General features: G+C 42.6%; 1 protein-coding gene across 4 annotated transcripts in view; it reads right to left on the bottom strand.

Moving 5' to 3' along the window:
- LOC113970281 (V-set domain containing T-cell activation inhibitor 1-like) overlaps nt 1–14,618 on the bottom strand; it is a 32,427-nt gene extending 17,809 nt beyond the window's left edge. For 2 of the 4 annotated variants that reach the window (XM_027689048.1, XM_027689051.1), the window contains exons 1-2: nt 14,505–14,618; nt 11,966–12,110 (exon numbers count right to left, since the gene is read on the bottom strand). The gene's annotated coding sequence lies outside the window, so the exon portion shown is untranslated. Of the gene's footprint in view, nt 1–11,965; nt 12,139–14,504 lie in introns of those variants that run through there. The other 2 variants (XM_027689050.1, XM_027689049.1) reach the window with 2 other exon arrangements.
- Between the last annotated feature and the right edge of the window lie 236 nt (nt 14,619–14,854).

Below are 14,854 nucleotides of genomic sequence, written 5' to 3'. Positions count from 1 at the left end.
AGGGTTCCTTCAGCTAAATCCATGTTGTGTATTTTTTCTGATTTTGGAGGCAGTTCCTGTCTGAACATTTGCTTCTAGAACTCTCTGGATGATGGCTTCTTTGACTGTTATTTAGCCTCTGAAGGTAGAGATACTGTAAAGTAAAAATATTCACATGGATATCAGGACTTTAATTTTTCATTCTTCACCGTGGGCTTTCTTTTTCTTCTGGCATGTGTTAAAACTAACCCTTAAATCAGTGCTATTACCTGATTCTGGAGCACTCAACAACCAAACAATTTAGCTGATGCTTGGATTCAATCACATGAGGAGTCCTGGAGGCATTAACTGATGTCAGTAAAAATGTTTGGATTAATACAACACTGATACTAATATTTCTAAAATGGATGATCTGAAGCTAGTTATAAAAATGAGACATGGTTTTGAAGGGAGAGATGATCCAGTTTGGGGTACTAGTACCACTTTGGAGTAGAAAGCTCAACTTTTGTCAAAAGGTGTGCCTACTTATTGCTGTAATCCCCAGTAACCTTACTGACGTATCTTACTGCCTTTGTGTGTGAGCTTCTTGCTAGACATAAACTGAGGGGAAACTCTTGTAGGCTCTATTGGAGTAGGAGAGAAGATGGGTGAAATCAAGTTACCTCGCTGCCCTTCCTCTGGCCCTCTCAGGTACCTACACATTAGTTGTTTTTTTTCTTTAGCCAGTATGTCAAGTGATATGAATCCCTGAGTATAGCTTCTCATAAACCAGATACAGGCATGATGAACACAAATGGATTGAAATATGTGGGAAATTTTTGCACAGCATGGGTGTGGTTGGCAGGTATTTCTCCATGCGTTTCTCTGTGTTGTGGCCTTTCCCTCCCACAGTAGTTATTAATTGCCTTAAAAGGTTTTGTGCCATCTGGATTAGAGATTCCCTATGTGAAATAAGTCTTTCTCATTGAAGACGAGGATGACAGCCTAATTCTGTTGTTAGTCTGTTACTTGTAGGAACCTCCCTGCACCAAAACGTCTCCACCTAGTTTAAATTTCTGCAAATGGTTTGTAGCTTCATCATTCAATGGGCAAAACTCCTTAACTTGCATCTACAGTTGACATCTCGTGATTATTTGAGCTCTTCCTTTGTTACTAAGCTCCCGCAGAGGGACAAGGAGTCCTTGGCACATGCACAGCTAGACACGTACAAGGCTGGTGCAGGCTTCTTGGAAAAACAGAGCAAAGAGGATATTGCTGGTTGAAACCATGGAAAGGACTGAGCAGGGCTAGTGGCTGCCAGAGAGGTGACACAGGGTGCTCCCTCTTGCTACAGAGGGATGAGCATTGAAGGAGCCGAGCTGCCTCTTGCTTCCCAGCTCCAGGCAGATGCCAGCCCTCTGAGATTTAAGTGAGATTATATTTTGCCTGCATCTCAAACTGGGTCTGCTGTCCTGCAAATGCTGAAGCAGGAGTGTTGTCTGACCTCGGCTCTCTGCCTAGCACCTAGAGTATCTCAGCAACCTTAACTTCTTACCTTGCTTACAGCTGGTAAGTCTCTAAAAGCTCACTAATATGATTCCTTTTATCTCTGTTCTCTATCCCATCCATACAGCCCCTTGACAGAGTGCAACTGAAGCACCATAAAACTTAGGGAGGATACAACTCTACAATAATTGAATTACTGAACACTGAGTAAGGACCCAAGGCCAGGATGGACAGAACTGTGAGCAGCCTGGTTTAGGGAAGGTGTCCCTGCCCGAGGCAGGGGGTTTGGAACTAGATGATCTTTAAAGTCCCTTTAAACCCAGACCATCCTAGGAACAGGATTGTGCTACTTAAGATTGTAAAGCTCCAATGCATTATCCATTTTACAAGTTTGTTTTCTTTCACACCAAGCCAGGATTATAAAACCCCCTTGGTAAATGTTATCAGTCCAAACAAGGATAGAGGAAAACTCCCTCCCTTGGAAGTTTTGCCTTTGTGTGGTGGATGTAGCCTGATCACAAGGGAGGCGGAGAAAGGGAAATTCTAGGGGAATTTCCTAGGAAGCAGAAGGGAAACTATTTCAGGCTCAAGAGACTGCTTTGAGCTGACAGAGTAGTCAATAAAATGCCTTTATCAGTTTTGTTTGATGCCTTGTCTAGGAGGAAGTCTAACACACTAATGCCAGAGAATTTCTATTCTCCAAAATTACTTTCCAGCCCAATACAGTGAGATCAGGGGAAATCCTGACCCGTGGATGCTTATTTTTGCCAGCAACAGGCTCAAGGACTACCAGTTTCTTTTCTGGATTGTGACTCCTCTCTCCTCTTAGCTATTTTTAATTTGAGACAAGATGCTATTGTTAGTGACACATATATACAATTCCACCAAGACTCAACAGTTTATTTTTCCCTCTGTCAGACCTGTTAGGACAATACATCTCATTCCTGACTTGTAATGCCACAATCAGTTGGATTTTATATTTCCTAAGAGGTGTGATAAAAGGAAGAAAGTCGGATCAAGTTCAGAAAACATTTATTTTTGTTCTCTAGGAAGGAGTTAAGTATCAATGAGCCTCACAGGTAAATGAGGTTAATTAGTAGCCTATGCTGTTGCAGCTGCTGCATTGGACATGGAAACACTGGGAATGGTGGGTCTGAAAATGGGGTACCAGGATGAGAGGAGAAAAAGAAATTGAGATTAATCAAGACTGGTGTAACTTTTCTTGGTTCTTCCCCGGAGAATGATGTTCACTGGTGACTGAACTGAGGGTCCCATAACAGGCACCTTGCTGAGGGTTTGCACACCTGGAATATAAACTCTGACAACGGCTCCTCTGAGCAAGAGAAACCACCTGAGTCACATCCTGGGTTTTTCTACTCAGCTACACAATGTGGTTGTTTGAACATGTATATAAACAACTGTTCATCAGGAAGACTTTATAGACCTGGAACAAATCCTGGGGCCAATAAATGGTTTTAATGAGTTATTGATGTCAGAGCTACTGAACCGAAAGGAGATGGTCTCTGCCTGAGCTGGTCTCTCTAGGAGCATTGCTCTGTTAAATCAAAAGTGAAGGTGTCTGGGTTTTATTTGTGGTCTGTTTTCTTTTAATTCTTGTAAACAGACCTGCAGCTACAGCTTGTGAGAACTTTTTGAGGAGGGAGGAACTGTTCATAGAACAACTTTTTCTGAGTAATTGACAGCATTTACCCAGTACCTTTAGTGTTCTAACAAAATATCTCTGATATTCCTGCAGGTTCTGGTGGCACCTTTTGCTATGCAAGGGAATAACACATAAGCACCGTGAATGTAAATAACTAAGACAAGGAAAAGCCATTTCCTTCTCCAGGAGCCCATCTTGGCCATAGTTAAGCACAAAGTACTCATGGAATAATTAGTACAGTAAAGATCAAGTCCTAATGGTTCAAGGACTCTTGAGCCGCTGACAAAAATAAGACAGAATTGCCAAATATTTCAGGCTTAAACCTGACCCCTCCTCCCGAAGGAAATTGCCTTCCCAACCACTGTTTTGTGAACATATTTATGAAGTTGAAGCCTATATGGTTTTAAAATGTAAGTGTTCTGGTATCAGAGCAGAAAGTTTCTAGTTGCATGGCTGTGTTGCAAACATGGGAATGTTGAGGTCCAATTAAATTTTGTTCACCAAAGAGGGACACAAATAAGATCCTAAACAGGAGCCTCTAAAAGCTTCTGTGAGTACTTCATGCTTGTTTTGCTAAGCTGTAAATAATTGTTCCAAGCAGAGAACAGTCACATATAGAGTCAATGGGATGTGCATACAACATACACCAGAGTTGTGCAGAGATGCCCAAGTTATTTTGCCCAGGTGCTGGAAGACTGTAGACTATTGGCTTGATAGCTGAGGTGGATGTATTTATGGTCTGAAAGAAAGGCCTTGAACAGTCAATTTGTGTAAGTTGGAAAAAGAAGAGTGGGGGTCATAAGCACTTCCTGCAGGCCCTCTACTCTGGAATGTTTCTCAACCCTCAAGCTTTCAGATCTTGCTAGTGCTTGGTTCAGATTTAGTTCAGCCAAATAATTTTCTCTCTGAAGCACCCATCTCAAGCACTGCATGCATGATTGGATCTTGTCTCATTCTTGTCCCACCAGCAAAAGAACAATTTCTGTTATTAGTGCAATAGCATTGCATTTTTTCCCCCCAGTCTACAATCCTGACCACACAGGGAGGTGCTGGCTGCTTTTCAAAGTAAAAAGCCTGGGGTTTGGAAGCACAGCAAGCAACTCTGTTCTTTTGAAGCACTCTGAAAGACCACTTGTGTTTGCTTCCTAGATATGTTTCTGTTCAGAACCACGGCACATGGAAGAGGTGGCATCCTCCCTCTACTCTTTTCTCACAACATTATCCTATTCTTCCTGTGACTGTGTGTGTGTGTACTATTAATTTCCACATGCTTTCTGCTCTCTCCTTCAGGTATATGCGGGGAACTTGTCTTTAGTTTACCCTTCCAAAGTGAAATAGTTCAGTTATAATGGAGCTCTGGTAGTGAATGGTCTCCTTTCCTCAAAAGGAACTTAGTTTAGCCATGCAACCCTTTCACCAGTTACTGTGTTTAATACCAGAGAGCACAATACTTGTCGTTTGAAAGTAGGACACAGCTGAATGTGGGCTGGAGATTTAATATCAGAAAGCAACCAGATGTTGTCAGGGCTCATAAATGCTGCCCAGATGTCCTGTGTTGCAACAGCATCTGGTGGTCACTTGATAGTGGACAATAAGGTCATCCCAAGGGCTTTGGTGGAGGTCACTTTAGATATGACCCTGGACAGAAACAAAGTACCTTAGCAATGAGTCACTGGATCAACTTTGCACAACTCTTCTGTAAAGGGAACTTGCTGGCTATGTAGGCAGGCTGCATCTACACCAGGGTAGCTGCTGGCATCTCTTTTCTGTAATTTAGAGTGCACCAAACTTATTCTTTCTCAGTGTCAGAGATGCCAAAGAGAACTTTTGTATGGCTTTGCCATTTTAAGCATTTTGGTAAGTAATGACTTGAAAAGAAAGAGGAGCAGCCTGTGCAAAACCACAAGCTTTCATGCTATGAAATATCAGCCTGGCCTCTTTGTGGTTCTACACTTTCAAGATAGGAAACCCCCTGTGAAAGTTTAGGTGAACTTAGTTTTACAGTTTGTTTTCAACTAGCCCCAAAGTGGAAGTTGAGGGTGTGAAATGCACAGCCAAAATAAGGCTTGCAAATTCAGCAGAGCATTGCACTGACCTTTCCCCAGGTGACTGTGCCCTTTCCAAAACAGGAACATTTAATTTGACCAGTGTTGTTGAGAAGTCTTGACACCGCTCTAGTTGAAGCACCCCTTGTATGACATCTCCCTGCTCCCAACACACACTCTTATCTCCCTGGAATGCCTGCTCTTTCCTTTCCATCGACTAACACCCTGTAAAATACCTTCTGATGCTGTCTCTCACCAGGAATTTTTCCCTAGGATGATCCAGGCCCAGTAGCTGCTTCTGCAAGGGTGGAACAGGTAGCAGCTCCACTGTTGTAGCTGGAGGAGCCTGCTTGGTCTCTATAGTGCCTTAGACACAAAGCTCTTCTTGTACAGTAGCAAGTGCCTGTGGCACATTTGTTTTGGCACCCTTCAGCTGGAGTTGTGCACAAGTCATGAGGTTTTGCATCACACAGATAATAACTGTTCTTTGGAAATCCAGGAAAAAATGGCATGGAGCATTAGAGTGAGTAGGTCTGTGCCACTGATTTTTGGAAGAGATATTAAGTATGTGTGTTGCAAATTGCTCCTTGGCTGCATGATGTGCCTTGCGGTATGAAGGGCACAAAGATGTGCCAGTTGTTCCAGCCATCTCAAAAATCAAGGTGTGTGTGAGTGGAAATCTCTAATATCACCTTACAGCTTTGAATCTTTGTGTATCTTCAGGCATTTCAGAGAACCAAGGTAATTTGTGAGGCCATCCAGAACTGAGCAGATAGTTATGACTGTGTAGTTGCAAGACCAGGCTTCTCAAATGTTTCTCTGTTCACATATCCTACAGTCATGACACAAATGTTGAGCATTACAGTTGTGATAATTCTGAAACTATTTACACTCAAGCTCTTATGACAGTCTCTGCTTTAGTGATCTCTTAAGGTGTATGTATATCCAAATCAGAGACAAGAACTTGGGTTTCTGTCATATCATACACATTGAGAACTGTAAACACCAGTGAACAGCCCCGATTTCTGTAAGTGAGAGCAAGACGTAAAATACCAGCTGGAGGAACTGTGTTTCTATATATGTGAGAGATCATTGATTGTCTTTGGATTTCTCTAACTAAAAACTCCTGCTACACTTTTTAAAAATAATACTACCTTCCTTTATTCAGTTCTTGCAGAAAATATGTTTAAAATCATAGGCCAAACACTTTATCCATCTGCAAGTACAGAGGCAGGACCATATCTGGCTACGTTCTCTGGCATCATGTAGTATGCTGTGGATATTTTGTTGGTATGAAAAGGATGTCCATACTTGCATGCCTCAAAATACTTATGAGTGTTTTTCCACTACAGCTGTTGCTGCTAGAGTAAACAGCTTTGCCATCAGAATCTAGGGAAATAGACACTTCCAGGGAGATGTCTAACAAAGCTGCATCTGGGAGGATTTTTGTCATTGCAATGCGTTAGTTTTAGTCTAGACAGATGTAGCAACTGAGTGACTCTTCCTACTGTTGGGAAGAGACGTATTCCCTGAGCCACCCCATAGCTGGACTGTCTGAATTCACATCCTCTCTTGATGCTAAAACTTCGTGAAAACCCATCTTTTTGATGTGCCCAAAGCTCGAGTTCTGAGTGTTTGTGGTAACAGATGACAAGAATTGGGGCCTCAGAAATGACTAAGCTTGGAGTGAAAACTATATAGAAACTTCTTGATTTGGAAAGGCAGGATTCCTTCTCCAATTTGTATTTGCTTACTGGTAAAAAGAGCTGATGCATTCAATGAGGAATTGAGTTGATTGAGCTTTGACGGGAATGTGGCAACTACCTGCTGCTTACCCAGACTGCACCTTGAAACTTCAGCTGGGACAACGGGGAGGAGTGTTTGATGGGACTTGCTGTGCAACCTATTGCATCCCTAACCCTCAAAGGAAAACTGATGTAATGCCCTCAGATGAGGAAGTACAAAGTGCTAATTGATTAGGGATGTCATTGTGCACAGTTTACTGCCAGCTGCCCTTTTTTGCAGACACAACTGTCCATTGTTCGTGAGAATATGTAACGGAACAAGATCCTTTTTCTTCTCCCCTTGCTGACACATTTGTGGAAAGTTAACTAGTAATCACTAGGTGTGATTTGTCCTGTGCTTTACCTGATAGTTGTTAAACAAAGTAGTAGCTTATGGGTTCAACCCATGGGAGAAATCATTTGTAGGAAGCACTCAAAATATGTTAAGTTTACATAACCTAGTTTTAAAACATTTCCTCAGAACACTCATGGAAATCTTCTTTAGATGATTTCATGCTTGTAGTTCAAAGCCCTTACATTCCTGTCCTGTGACCAGACAGCTTTATTGATTTTTGACTCTTACAATGCCTGAGACTTTGAGGACCTCAGAGCTGACCTTGGCACTTCTAGGACTGTTTATTTAGAGGCCTAAACTAAGAGTATTACATGTTGTTTTTATAATCCTTCATCTGAGCTGTAAACAGTCATTTGGGAGGCTAAGTTGAACTGGCAGCTGAAGGACAGTGAGCACCTTAGAGCAGCTCTGAAGTAGATCACAGGTTTTAGAAATCGAAGCAACCCTATTTCTAAGCAGTCTTTCAGGGATGGCAAAATATCTGAGCCTTGCAGCCCCTCAGGTTCTGGAGCCACCCAGGATGAAATATTTGCCCTTCCCTATACAGGGTAAGGGCATGGGGTATCTCTGACTTGCACCTTGCTGGTAGTGAGTCAACGGTGGCCTTTGCCATGACTGGTGTTAACCCAATGAGCTCTGTTTCTTACAGCTGTTTCATCCCAAAATATTCTGCACCATGGGCTGCAAATGCAAGGAGGATTGGAGCTTAAGTAGCACACTTACATCCCCTGTAGATGTAAACATCCCCTTGACATGAAGGTTATTTCTGGGTGGAAACTTGTTCATGCCTCTCTCAACACAAAATAACATTAAGGGAAAATGGGAACCAAGACAATAAAACTGAATTCTAATCAAGGCCATCCTAACTTAGATCCTTCTCTTCCTTCCTCTGATGTGTGGAACACATCTGCAGTTGGACTGAGGCAGAGACACTCTTGCAACCATGCCAAGCCAGCAGAGCTGCACGGACTTAGACCAGCTTGTGCATGTCACTTTGCATCTGAGCTGAGTTCAAGTTCAACTGTGAGAGCAGTATTTGGAAAACACCTGTAATACAGTGGTTTCATTCCATGACCACCATGAAAATTGCAGCTGCAGTGAGGCTTTAGAAGGGTGAAATTAGTACTGCGGAGGACAGTCTTTGAGGGCCGAAGTTTCCCTGTGAGGAAATTCAAAGATCCCCCAGACAGACCTACCATAAAACCCTGCTAGCTCTTTAATTAGGTACTTTGCTTTTTGGTTTAAGAATATTAAGGCTTCATCCAGGCACCTGTGCTGCAGTATCCTGGTGTCGTAAAAGGAGTTTGCGCTCAGCAAGGCACTGCTGCTTTCTTTGGCATTAATAGATCCCAAATGTGGGCCAAAGCAATGTTTATGGAATTAGGCTTCCCCAGAGCATACTTGTTGGATGGATGACAACACTAGTACAAATCAACACACTCTTTTCTGCTTCATTCCTCTGTGGTGAGTGAAGAAATGGGGGAGGAGGCAGTAAAATGCGTTATAGCGTAGGGACTTAAATGAGACAGTGACAAACGAAACGCTGACCCCTGACTCTCTAGCTTGGCACAGTTATTTCCCAGCCTGTCTTGTAAAGGAGACCTTTCCAGGAAATCCTTTTATCTTTAAAGCTTTTAATTTCTCCCTCCCCACCACTTTCCCAGCAGGGGACTTAGAAAGTACTAGAGATGCAACACAACATGGGAACCCCAGGAGAATTCCATTCCCATTCTCACATGTTGTTGCAGCCTTTTTTTGTCAAGAAAAATTCCTTCCTCATCTCAAACAAACAAAATCTATCCATAAAAGAATATAAATTTTACTGTAGGAGACAATAGGAGCTCTTATAGGTTCTACTCTATAGAACCTAGTAGAAAGGAGCATTAGATTCCTACAGGGTCATGCCCTGTGTTCAAAAATCTCTCAGAAGTATAACTCCAATGCTAACTATAGTTCTACCAGCTACAAGGAAAACTTAGCTTGCACCCTGAGTTGTCAGAAACGTTGCTATTGGTGAGGAGTGTGTGGGAGTGAATAAGCCATGGGATGGCCCTCACTGGATATATGGAAGAACTGGAACAGTGGTGACACTCCTGTTGCCGTCTTCTCTCACCTCTTGGGTTTCACAAATGCTTCTGGGCATCTTTTTCTTTTTTTTCCCTCACCATTGCTATTTGAGATATGTCCTTCTCTAGATAGTAAACTGCATTTGGGTAGGAGGAAATTGTCACCTTTCAGAAAGTAAGAATTTATGGTAATGGAAAGAGTAACTGCAAACACAAGTGTGTTTTTAGAGCAGTTCAATGTTGTTTAGACTCATTGTGGTGGTGCAGGAAAAACACAACAACAGCTCCTCCAGAGCTGGATAACTGGAATATGTGCTGTTTCTTCAGATGTATTCAATAGTCAGCTTGCATCATGCAAGGATGCAGAAGGCACACACTACAATTCCTTTCAGACCCTGTAAATCTCTCTTTAAAAGCTGGGCTGCCTCAACAAGGGAAAGGTAGGGGATTCTGGATGCTCTTCCCTTTCCTGATGTCAAAATAAATGAATCCTCTTGAGAAATGATGAGAAGGATCTGCTTGGCTCTAGCTCTGATAACTCTCTACCCATGGCCACAGCAATCATTGCTCTGGCAAGGCTACTGATGAAGGAGCTGAAAGCAAGTTTGCTTTTACGAAAAACTTATGATTCAGAACTTCAGCACATGGCAATGTAGAACATGGGAAGCTCAGATGTTAAGAAGCCAAAGAAATGATTATATCTCAAATGTGCTTAACCGAGAAATACATTTGTACATTTGTACTCTACAACTAACTCTCTATATTCATAAACTAATGGGATGCAAAAAAAAGAATCAAGCAAATAGCAGCCTCCTTCATCTCATTGAGCCTAGTCTTTTCAGTAACTTTGCAAGGACATTATAAGTGAAATAAAATAATACAGAAAAGTACACAGTAATATATGCACAAGAAGATGTGAGAGAAAAATACCGCATGCAAAGCTAAGCTGTAGAAATAATTTAAAAAATTCAACCCTCTTACTGTTCTGTGAAAAATTCACCTGTTTTGTCCATCCTCCCCACTCTTTATTGAAGTTGCATTCTTCAACTACAGCAACAAAAAGCTAAATTGCACCCCTCACCAGCACTCTTTGTTTATAGAAAAAAAAGTGAATTTGGAGTGAAACTTTGGGTATGAGAAGCTCAGCATGACCTGACAATATGCACTTGCAGCCCAAAAAGCCAACTGTGTCCTGGTAGGTTGAGGAAGGGGATTCTGCCTCTCTCATGAGACCCCACCTGGAGTATTGTGTCCAACATTGGGGTCCCCAGTGTAAGAAAGATATGAACCTTCTGGGTTCAGAGGACTCTATGAAGATGGTCAGAGGGCTGGAGCACCTCTCCTATGAAGGCAGATTGAGAGAGTTGGGGTTGTTCAGCTTGGAGAAGAAAAGACTCCAGGGAGACCTCAGAGCACCTTCCAGTATGTAAAGGGGACTTACACAAAGGCTGGAGAGGGACTTTTCACAAGGGCATGTTGTGATAGGACTAGGGGGGAATGCTCTTAAGATGAAGGAGGGTAGGTTTAGATTAGATATTAGGAAGAAATTCTTCACTGTGATGTTGGTGAGGCACTCAAATAGGGTGCCCAGAGAAGCTGTGGATGCCCCATCTCTGGAAGTGTTCAAGGCCATTTTTGGATGGGGCTCTAAGAAACCTGATCCTAGTGGAAGGTGTCCCTGGCTGTTGAAGGAAGGTTGAAATGAGATGACCTTTAAGGTCCCTTCTAACCCCAACCATTCTGTAAAAAGCAGCTGAGAGAACAACTAAATTTAGAATTAGCTACTGCCATAACATAAAGATTCTTTTTAGTGATGCAGAAGATGGCTGTGATTTTGTTTAGCACTCCATGTAAGCAGGAGGGAAAACTTAAAGAGAAAAACACCCCAGCAAAACCAAAAACTCACTATCAAAACTAACCTTTCCCTACTTCTAGTAACAGACTCAACTGAAAACCCAAGCCAGTGCAAGTTCTGGTTTGCCTCTTCTGTAAACCATAGGTGGCACAGGTGCCTTTGGCCAGGTCTGAGCAACCAAGGGTGTCTGCCCAGCCCTGTGCTGATCTGAGCTCTTGTCCCAGGTCAGGAGCAGCCAACTCCTGTGAAGTATTTTAAGGAGCTGCAATTTGTACCTCCCCATCAGCACAGGGAATTCATGCCCGGGCAATGTTACACCGGGACAGTGGCACTTCTCCAGACCCTGTTAGCACAGGCACCTCTGCACCACACCCTGTGGTGTGGTTAGGATGTGCCTGAAGGCACCGAGGTGCTGTTTTAAAAATATCTGAGCGGATGTGAACTGAAATCAATTACTGGAATTTAAAAACATGTGAGCAGATGTGAAATGAAATTCAATTACTGGAAGTCTCCGAGGCTCATGTTGCTTTGAAAAACCTGACTGCAGGTACATTCACAGTGTATACACATCCCCACATGCCTCTGAAAATTGTCAGTGTTCAGTGAGATACTTCACTGACTATATATTCACATCCTATATGTGTGTGTACATTTAATGGACCGTAACAGAAAAACATTTTGTTGCTCAGAGGACGTTTCATAGTTTTTCCTTTCCTCCCCTTCTGTCTCTCACCTGTGGAAACAAAGCTCTGTCACTGACACGTGCATGCAGTGTCCTGTCACCTGGACTGCCACCTTCTGTGGATGTTTAGGAATGCTCAGCTTCCATAGGAGACAGTTGGCTCTTATAGGTTTCTTGTCCAGAGTGAGAGGGAAGGCTGTAACACAGTTGAGAAAAGGGGTGTGAGAGACAGAAACCAGGTCAAATTTTGCTATGGATTCTTAAGTACTTACCATGGAAGCATGGAATGGGTTGGAAGCGACACTTAAGGTTCATCCAGTTCCAATCCCCCCGCCATGGTCAGGGAAACCTTCCACCAGACCAGGTTGCTCAAAGCCCAATCCAACCTGGCCTGGATGCTTCCAGGGATCGGGCAGCCACAACATCTCTGGGCAACCCATTCCAGGGCCTCACCATGGTCACAGTAAAGAATTTCTTCCTTAGGTGCAATCCAAATCTACCATCTTTTGGTTTAAAATCATTGTCCCTTGTCCTGTCACTACAGGGCCTGGTAAAAAGTCTTGTTTCTTTTCAGTCCCCTTTTAAGTATTGAAGAGACATGTTAAGGTCTCCCTGGAGTCTTCTCTAGGCTGAACAACCTCAACTCTCTCAGCCTGTCTCCAGAGGAAAGGTGTTCCAGTACTGACCATTTTTGTGGACCTCTTCTGGATCTGCTATGACAGGTCCACATCTGCCTTGTCCTGGCAGTAAGCTGTAGATGACATTTGCAATGATAAGGTGGGAAAAAGCCAACAAGCCCCCTAAAGAGGTGACTGCACCTGTGTATGTGTGGTTTGGTGGTAGTTTTGCTTTTTTTTTTTTTTTTTTTGAACAATATATAGGCTTTTTCTTTTGCAGAGGCTTCTCTAGCAGATAAAATCTGCAGAACTGGTGACTGTTCTACCAAAGGATCAGTCTCTTGAATGTGATATATACACTCATGCAATCTTATTTTAGAGCCTTCCTAACTGGAGACAGTGTGCTGGAGACTCTGCTGTAATGCTCATCTTGGTAAATATTTCAATAACCTGGTCTGTGTTACAAGAAGAGGGCTCAATGAAAATTTCCTGCCACCTCCTCTTCCTTTCCAGAAATACGTAAACAATTCCTCTAGAATTGAAATATCTGATCTCTCCCTTTACATTACTTACACATGTGTTGTCAAGTTAAACTCAAAACAATGGCAAGCTTTCTGATTTAATGAGAACTGAAATGTGTAGCTGTGTCATTTCCCTCCTTGCTCAGGATTTGGTTTTAATCAACTTGTGAAATACTTCTACTTAGCTTTCCAAAAGGCAAAATCTTCTGTCATGAACTGGCTCTTGAGAGGTCTGAGTTCACATGGAGGTGTGAGAATTTGGGCTTTGTGGCATCAATTGCTCTGGACTTTTCCAAGGTGTCTCTCTCCCACCTTCCGCTCTCCCTGTGTTACCTTGGTGGTGGGTACAGTTCCTTCTAAGGGAAGGGACGAGCTCTCAAGAAAAAAATAGATTTTAAAATTGGAAAGCTGTCTTAAACGCCCTGCTGTAGGGACTGGTGGCTGTGTAGTTTTTGTGTTTAGGTTTTTTGTTTGTTTGTTTTTATTTTTAAATTAATCTAATATAAATCTTCCATCAAAACTCGAAGGCAACGAGCCTGCCTGAAACTTACTTGTGCAACTATATTTTGTTCTCTTCTTTTTCAAAGTCCACCAGTGGTTGTAACTGAAACCAGGGTGACTTGTGGCTTGGGAAAACCCTGCTATACAGTTGCTTTCCCTCTTTCTTGTCTTTTCACTCTTACATTTGACTTCTTCACTAGCTGCAGGCTGCACCTCAGATTGTGTGATTGTGTGTGTGCTGCTCAGTACCCTGGGGACCCCTTACCTTCCTTTCATGGGGATTTTTAGCTGCTGTTACTCACTATTTGTAAACAGTGACCATTCAGAACCTGAGAAGTTATGTAGGGCTTCCTTTTTGGTGTGACTAGCATGCTGAATGTCTTGAGCCTTTTTTTTTCTTGCCCAAATGACGTTTTGAGGCAGTAAGTAGGATTCAATTATTTTCAGCCAATTCATTCTCTGAACTTCACTAAACTGAAACTCCCCATGCAGCCACTTCTGTCAATGTGTCACATTAATGATTAAAGATAAACAAGAAGGTTAAAGAGCAGAAATAAAGGCAAAACTGTATTGTGAGTAAATTAGTTGAAAATACCTTTTGGGGTGTCAGGTGAAAGCTGCCTTTTGTTGTAGTGGTAGCCTTAACCTCACTTCTCATTTTGCAGTCTAAGCACACCCCAGCTGGCAGCCAGTGCAGGGGAGTTGGAGCTACAGAGCTGAAACACTTTAACTGGGAAATCCCTCAATCTGTCTTTTTTCCGCTTCAGCAAATTGTCGCTTATGACAAAGAAAAAAAAAACAACAAGCCAAACCCAGATTGTTTCTTTTTCGTTTTCCCGTGCCTACATCATTTGAAGCAACTTTACAAGACCTTAGCTGAAAACCCATAGCCCTGATACTGCAGCTTTAGCACTCACTAGTACAAGACAGAAAACTTGGTCTCTTGCTTACCTCTGGAATCTCTCAGTATCCTTTCTGCATGTGCTGAGATCCAAACGTGCTGCTGAGAGTCACTTCTGCCTTGAATGAGGAAGTGCTGGAGCAGGGCAGGATGTGGAGCAATGACTCAGATGCTGAGGGGCTGTGTTTCTTGAGACTAGCTGAGGAATAAAAGGAATTGTTATTGAGGGCTTATTGTGTTCAGCTGACGTAAGGACTTGATTTACCAATAGTAAAAGCTCATGAACGTTCAATGTTTCACCTTTCATCGTTTCCCAAACTTTAGCTGCTTATGATTATGCAGTGTTCAGGTGTTGCATTCCTTTCTAGGAGGACTGCCCGCCTTTAGTCCTATAAAACAT

Source organism: Neopelma chrysocephalum, unplaced genomic scaffold (assembly GCF_003984885.1).
Source record: "Neopelma chrysocephalum unplaced genomic scaffold, ASM398488v2 Primary Assembly neopelma1_76, whole genome shotgun sequence".
Classification (NCBI taxonomy): Eukaryota; Metazoa; Chordata; class Aves; order Passeriformes; family Pipridae; genus Neopelma; species Neopelma chrysocephalum.
The sequence above is the reverse complement of the archived record's forward strand: the minus strand, read 5'-3'. Positions and strand labels throughout refer to the sequence as shown.